This window comes from Triticum dicoccoides, chromosome 7B (assembly GCF_002162155.2).
Source record: "Triticum dicoccoides isolate Atlit2015 ecotype Zavitan chromosome 7B, WEW_v2.0, whole genome shotgun sequence".
NCBI lineage: Eukaryota > Viridiplantae > Streptophyta > Magnoliopsida > Poales > Poaceae > Triticum > Triticum dicoccoides.
The window spans coordinates 698,850,632-698,858,461 of NC_041393.1; the positions used below are offsets into that span (position 1 = coordinate 698,850,632).

The 7,830-nt window shown below is 40.5% G+C and overlaps 1 long non-coding RNA gene across 2 annotated transcripts; it reads right to left on the bottom strand.

The window, feature by feature from the left end:
* Positions 1 to 1,745: 1,745 nt before the first annotated feature.
* On the bottom strand, positions 1,746 to 3,913 carry LOC119340174. 2 transcript variants are annotated; one of them, XR_005164424.1, is made up of 4 exons: positions 3,466 to 3,913; positions 2,879 to 2,985; positions 2,518 to 2,764; positions 1,746 to 2,129 (listed from the first exon to the last, which is right to left on the bottom strand). It is a non-coding gene; the product is annotated as an uncharacterized LOC119340174 (long non-coding RNA). The 2 variants fall into 2 exon arrangements; XR_005164423.1 differs by lacking the exon at positions 1,746 to 2,129 and having other exon boundaries at positions 2,136 to 2,764.
* Between the last annotated feature and the right edge of the window lie 3,917 nt (positions 3,914 to 7,830).

Genomic DNA, 7,830 nt, shown 5'->3' on the forward strand with positions numbered 1-7,830 from the left:
CAATGCCTATGAATGTTCATCTGCAATGAAGAATCATGCTCATATCTGCTGTAAGTCAGTGATTTTTCTCATTCAGTTATGTTCTTCTCTCTACCAATGTCTTTTTACAAATTGCAATGATAATTGAGGTGTTGCATACACTAGGATGTTATGCTTATGCAAAGAAATATATATGTATGTTTCTTTTTTTTCAGAGTTTCAGTTAGTAGACTGCAACCTTGAATGTTGCATAATAATGCTTAATGTTTTTTTGGAAAAAAAAGTGCTACTGAATATTTTGGTGTCAATGAACTTGAATGAACTTGTAATCTAAATATTAACTGTTAATAGATACTATTGGATAAACCATAATTCAGAACTACTAGGCAATTTATATTAGTGATGTTTTCCTTTAAACGTTGTGAATGAATTAGATGGCCTGGTGTTGGACTTGCCATGTCAAATTCTAAAAATACAGACTTTAATCTGTAAGGGGAGTAGTTTAGAAGAAATTTTTGCTGGCTCGATCAAGTTCTGATGTGCTTATTCACATATTTATTTCCTTGCTTTGCAGGGCAAGTGTTCAAGTCCAGGAGTTGTCTAGAAGTCTGCAGCTATTTGAATGACCAATTTCAAGACATTGTTGTGTTTCCAAACCACAAATCTGACCTCTCATAGCATGTATTCTTTTACTAGCAGTATCTCCCTATTGTAGTCAATGAGCTGCCATACCAGTCCATGTTGCTGCCACCTTCAAGCTTTTTCGAAAATTCACTATCATATATTTTCTGATATCTTCTATGATGCTCTATTCATGTAAGCGTACTTGCCCTTTTGTGTCTTGCAGATATGCGGATCTGTACATTACTTATATGATGGCTTTTGTTCTGTTTTATAAAAGAATTGGCAAAGAAATCATCATGGTCGACATTGTTACTGAACTTGGTTATGGATGTACTGATTACATTGCATATTGTCGAGTCATATGTTCAAGGATCGGAGGAGTCTTCTTCTACATGATGACTGCTGTTGCGGCGGTCTTTTTGTTTAATCTGTTGAAAAGTTTGTCAGTTCTCTCAACTTCTCATCCAGCAGGCAATTCTCAGCCGATAAGTACTGCATATTCACCTTAATCTCTTATCACTTACTTAGGTACTAACAAATTATGCATGAAACCGTTATCATTATGAATGATTTCGAATCAGCACCTTAAATTTTAGGGTATGTGCTTAGGTACTATTAATCTAGCCATTGACTGTTGTAGTTCTTTTGTTCGGATATATGGTATTTGGCAACATCACCTCATGATTACTAGAATTTGCAAATAGCCCTAGGGCCTAATACCCTAAGCAAAAGGGCAAAAACACTAGGGAAACCATTTCCCCTAGTGTATACCCTAGGGAAATCGCCCTAGGGCTTCAGTGGTGGGGGAATCTCGGTTTCCCTTGGGTGTCCAAGGTATACCCTAGGTAACATCTACTTTCCCTTGGGTTTCCAACTCTAGGGAAACTGGCGACAGGAGGCCAGCCCCACTGACGTGTAAAGTATGTTTCCTTTGGGTTCGCTTTGTTCCCTAGGGAAATCTTCTATAACGGCAGTGACCGTTAACCCATACTACCCCTTGAGTTTAGGAACCCTAGGGAATCATTACTTATAAATAGTATGGTAAAAACACACACGTTCGTTGTATTTGCACAAATCTATAATATTTTTACATAATCACTCCAGAAAGTTGAAGACACAAAAGCGACGCGCGCACACACGCATATATATTAACCATCATCATTTTACATGACAACAACCAGGAGCTTACAAAAGTACCCCACAGTTCACAAAGTGTCATCAAAATAGGATTGTCACACACACTATGAATCATGTAAGTCACTGATCCAAGAGATCACAACCATCAGCATGTGCATGGCCAAAAAGAGAAGTTCAGGTTGCACTTAATTAAGTATGCATATCCTAGTAACAAGCAGTGGCTTCCAATTAATCAACGCAAAAAAATTATGCCACTTCCTTCACCATCGCAAGAGACATCTCAAAAAGGAGGTAGTTCGTCACCAGGTGGAGAGAAATTTCCAGTTTGCGTCAAACAAGCCAGCAAACATTCCATCTTCTGCTCCATTAGTTGATTGACCTGTGGAGGGCTGCAGAAATGTCTTTTTTTAGAATCTTGAAATATCAAATTATAAATAATGACTACAAAAATCCTTAGTTGATTAAACAGCAAGATAGATGTTAAACTATGTAGCGATGATGGGCGTGCATTGTTATATATAAAAGGCTCAAGCTACTACAAATACCACAAATGCCTCCTTTTCAATCAAGGACCTAGAGAAGAGAACATAGCAGAGGTAGTACCATAGCTTCAAGGCTGTTGTGTGATTAGTTGTAACATATTGTGTGGGCAAAATAGCTTCAACACAATAGCAATAAAAAACGGATGCACATTTGCTGCTATAGTGCAACCTATCCCCTTTCTTTTCTTATTGGGCCGATCTGGTGTTATTGCCTTCGAAAGAAATATGTACATACCATTTCTGGAGCAAAGATCGGAAACGAAGTGGTTAATGTTGAAAAAGCTGGAGGTGGAGGTATAACAATACATGGAATCTCAGGCCCTTGAATTCCTTGAAGGGATGCGATGGTCTGAAATTTTTACACACCATAAGAAATTATGCAGACCACCAAGGCTACTCTCCATTGTAGTCTGGACAGACAGTTAGCACACCATTTGGCCTGCTGACATTTTTTTCTCAATGTATGTAATTCTAACCAGTGCCTAGCACAAGAAAATAGATATAAGTTAAACACACCCCAAGGTATCTCATAGTGTAATATGTCAAACACCTCAAGGTGTGCCAAACAGTAATGTGTGGATTAAATGATAACTCACGTGTCCCCATCAGGTCTAATCAATGGACGTTCGGACTCATTTGCAATAGTCAGTAGAAGTGCTGCGGAACCTCTTAAGAATTTGGGGAGTGGAAGCCACTCGTCATCCTGTAAAATTGAATTCAGCTGCATTAGTAAGGTCCACAAAAACACACAACTAAAATTACACATTTCTGAGTTGACATAAGTATAGGAGCAGAATATATGTGCATAAAGGCATAAAATAACTAGAGATAAATATAACCACCAGAGATACAATTGTAAGTTCAACACAAGGAAAAACAAGAAGATCATCGGTGTCCAGATTTAAAAATACATGGGGGACAATGTAACTTTAGACAGAAGAAAACTATTAGAAATCGTCGATTGCTTCATGAGATAATTGCAAGTCCACTCCATCTTCATATTCTGTACTAGACAAGGTTAAAAAATAGTTTTCCAGAATTATGTCAAGCACATTTCAGATCGAAGTACTATGCACATGCTCGAAAGTTAGCCTATTTTTAGATCTACCAGTAGGTTCACTTCCCTTAATTAACTAACGAAATCTGATTAGAAATGTGATGGAACATGGCCATGTGAGCTCACCTAATTAAGCCTTGGTTCTGCTTTCTGAAGTTGAAGCACACGTCTATGGCTGCGGCAGATTGGTCTCGGTCGTGGGCGGCAGGGTAGGATCCACCGAGGGCGGCAGGCTAGCTAGGATCCGTCGAGGGCAGCAGGGTCGGGCGAGGATCGAAGCGGCGGAGACCTCCGGTGCGTCCGAAGCTACCGAGGGCGGCCGGTTGGTCAAGGCCCACGCCACTGCCGGCGGCGGCGGCTGCCTCTGTAGCGGCAGCCGCGGGAGCCCAAGTCTGCAGCGGCGGAGGCCGCCGCCGCCTACAATGGCGATGGCTTGAGGAGGGCGCGGGCGGCACCGCGATGGATGAGCTGCGCCGCCGTGGTTTTGGTGTTAATTTGGCGGCGCTCTCGGCACTGGGGTGGGATTTGGGAGGAAGCTCGTGCGTCTACAGGAGAGGGATTTGGGGGGAAATTGCCTTCGCGCGTGTACAGGGGAAACTTTGGCGCGTGTACAACCAATTCTAGGCGCGCTCGCCTGAAAAACTGGCGGGCTGGATACGCGCGTGATACAACCAATTCTGCGCGCGCGTGTACAACCAATTTGAGCTAGCCTATTTTTTCTTTTTCTTTTGTACAGACGCAAGAATTTGAGCTAGCCTCTGCAATAGAATATACTCCCCTGTACACGCGTATTTTTTTGTGGGACTGTACACGCGTATATTATGTATATACAGTAGTAAGTACTCGGTACTATACTTATATTTTTCCCATCAAGTCTGTGCACAAAATAGAATTTATCAACTTACATTCCCAAAAAAGTGATCAATCAACCTATGGTTTTCTTATAGAATTACATTTCCACATGTATATTTTTTTCCTATAGAATTAAATTTATATATCTTTGATGGGTATATTTAAAATATAACTATTAGGTATAAAATATATATTGAAAATCAAGTGTGTGCAAATCTCCCTAGAGTTAACACTACACACCCTAAGAATACTTCACGGTGTTAACGAGAGAGCTCCCTAAGGTTTCATTTCTTTACCTTAGGCATAGCCCTTTCCTAAGGGTTTTTATAAGTAACCCTAGGGAACAGTGCCAACGTGGCATTGGATTGGTCCCATCCAGAGAATACCCCTTGGGTCTGGCAGCGAACCCTAAGGAAATAATACTACCCCTTGGGTTGTTAGTTCTTACCCTAGGGATACTTTGTGTCCTTAGGGTGTCCAGTTTGGTTCTAGGGAACAATTTTAGCCCTAAGGCTATCTGCAGATTCATTTAGTTTTCATACAGAAACATTGTGTTTCATACTCCCATTTCATGTTTTGTGGATATATAATCTAATTGTTTGTTTTCTACAGAAGCTTGTTGTAGTATGGATTTATTAGCTACTGAAGTGGGCATTGTGAGCTGTCAATCAACTAAAGAGACAACCCTCAGAAGATTTTTAATTATTTCTGCAGTAAGTTAATTCCTACGAGCAACAGTAGTTGTTTTCGGAATTTATTTGATGGATGGTCTAGATTGTCTCCCTATCTATTTCCTTGCTTGGTATGCCTGGAATTCATAAGAGGCGTGCGCCCGTGCAACTGTTTGTGTCGGTGTGTGCTTGCGCGTGCATTCATTCCTGTTAGATCCTATAAGTCTTTCATTCCTGTTAGATCCTTTAAGTCTATAAGCTCTTATATAAGAGCATTTTCGACACTACACTAGTATAAAAAACGCTCTTATATTATGGAACGGAGAGAGTATAATTAAATAATGTTCTTACTGATTCTCAAAAAAAAAATGTTCTTACTTTTTCTTTGGGAACTCGACCCGTTATCAACCTCTTGTGTAAAATTAACAGTGAGCTACACCTTTCCAGAGTTCCGCTTTTCTTGTTTATCATTTCACAATTTTATACTCCCTTTGCTAGAATGAGTATGAATGTACTAGAATAGTTTTTTTCTTTCTAAAATTTGGTAAATATATAAATTAAATATATTTCTTGATTGAAAATAAGAGCATATGATTGTTTTAAGGAAATTGTGTTTTTCTAGTTGTTTCAACTGTGATCTTCCTAAAAAAATCATTTTACTCGCTCTTGTACTAAATCAGCGACAATTGATATGGTTCGGAGGGGGTACAATCCCTGCGAAAAAAACCTAGTCGCATTTTTCTATAAACTAGTTAATTGCCCGTGCGTTGCACCGGGGCATATATATTTCGGTGGTTTAACACAAATCATGTGTAACATATACTTTAGTATCCTTGTGCACATCGGGCGGCATTGTAGAATTATTTTTGCCGCTATACCACCATCTGTGCCATACACCTCAAAGCTCACCACCTCTGTCATAGCGCATCCAGCTTGCAATTCCCTCTTCCACCCCAACCCATACACACTTCGAATTTCAAACACGTAATTGTGCAGTTATGATATATTATACCATGTGCTTGTGTTAGCCAGGCGTGTCTACAGTTTTTTTACCGTGTCACGTACACCGCTCCCTCTCCCCCAGTCACTCTTTCTCCCTCGATATATCTCTCCCTCTCTCCTTTCGTCCCTCCCACCGTCCCTTGTTCTCGCTTTCTCCCACCCTCCATCACTCCTTGCCGCTAGTGGAGGGGACTGGCATGGAGGTCGAGCATGTCGCGTGGCTAGGGTAGGGCAGAACCATTAGAGGAATTGGGAATGGGAGCTAGAGCAAGTCCAACAACTCCTCCAAACTATCTCCCCTAAATCTATGCATAGGGGACTCCCCTATAAAGGTTCTCCCGGACAACTTGTTTTAACTCCAACAGCATTCCTAAATCTCAACCTCTAATATATTTCAATCTTTCATATTTTATTTATTTTATGAAACTACAAAATTCATATGCTCACCTTTGTGAAACCCTGCATATTTAGTTGAATGATCAAAGTATTGCTAAAATATAAAAGTAACACATGCATAAACAACCAAATAAAAAAACGAAATTGTATATGTCATATAGCAAGGTGTGCATGCGTTGCGACCAAGAAACCAAATTATTATTTCTTTTTATTTCACAATTCCTTGAATATCTTTGGCAACCTGAGCCGAACAACGCAAGTCCAAAAGAAGAAAAATAAACAATATTGACATCAAATATAGGTTTCTAAGGGGTAACTGATGGCGGATCCAGGACCCAGGCCGGGGGGACCTGGGCCTGGGGCGTGAGGAGCAGTTCCTTCATATACTATAGCACTGTTGGTATTGTTTAGCATTGTGCTCACTCTGTAGCAAGGTTGGGGCCCGGGGCGAGGCTAAATCCTGAATCGGCCCCTGACTGATATAGCAATGCACGATGCTTGCAAATAGGCATGACGAATTCAGGAAAGCATAGCTCCGTGGGTAAGTGAGAGAAATGTGTAGACACCTGAGATCGTATGACCAGGCAACACCAACAGCTTGCTGGGGAGACTGAGGTAATTAAGATCCCGAGTAAAGATGCAATTACAAAGACAACAACATAACTTATTAGCGCATACCATATATATTTCGGTCACTTTCGGGAGGGAGACATGTCGGATCGAGCAGCCACGTCTTTGTTCTTTCGATGATCAAAAGAGAGTACAAGGGCTAGAAGCGTCAGTGGAACGGCCTGCAGATTTCACAGTAACAAAACAAATAACTAAATTGAGACATGCAGCTCCATGTGAAGATGCATATGCAAATAAATCAAGAAGCATCAGCGTATATATTCCTATAGTAGACTTAACCATTTGATAAGATCCAACCCCTGACAATTTAATAAGTTAATTGTGTGATGACAACAATTTGCCTAAAGACATTTTTGGTTACCAACACAAGTTTGAGATCTATGAAGTGCAATCGTGCAATGAGTACTACTTTTCAGAAATCTTGAAGGATGAGTGTAAGAAATCATATTCGGATCAGTGGTAGACTGGTACAAGAATCACAAAATCGTATTTGCATATATGAAAAATAAATACAAGCAGCTTACCATGTCACTGAGGCCAAGCATCATGCAGTCACCAGGAGTGCTTCCTGGAAGAATACCGCCCAACAATTTCCTAGCGAAGAAGCTTCCGAAGCTCTATATTTTTTGTAATTAGCTGCAACCCAGACCAGCTGTTCCTGTTTGTTACTGTGTGAACAAACGGATCTTTCTGCTGTGTAGCTGGGCCTCACATGACTTACAAATGATATGCATATCAGCAAATGGAAATCGCAAGTGCGTTATTTAGCAACAAATCCCTGTTACCAGCGACACTGTAGCCGTGTTTATGCAGAAAATCAACAACAATCCTTGCAACCGGGTAAACGGATCATTAGATTTTGGTCAACAATCTAATGGATTCTAATGCAGAAAATCAAAAACAATCCTTGCAGCCGTGTTTAGCACCTTCAATCCATTGA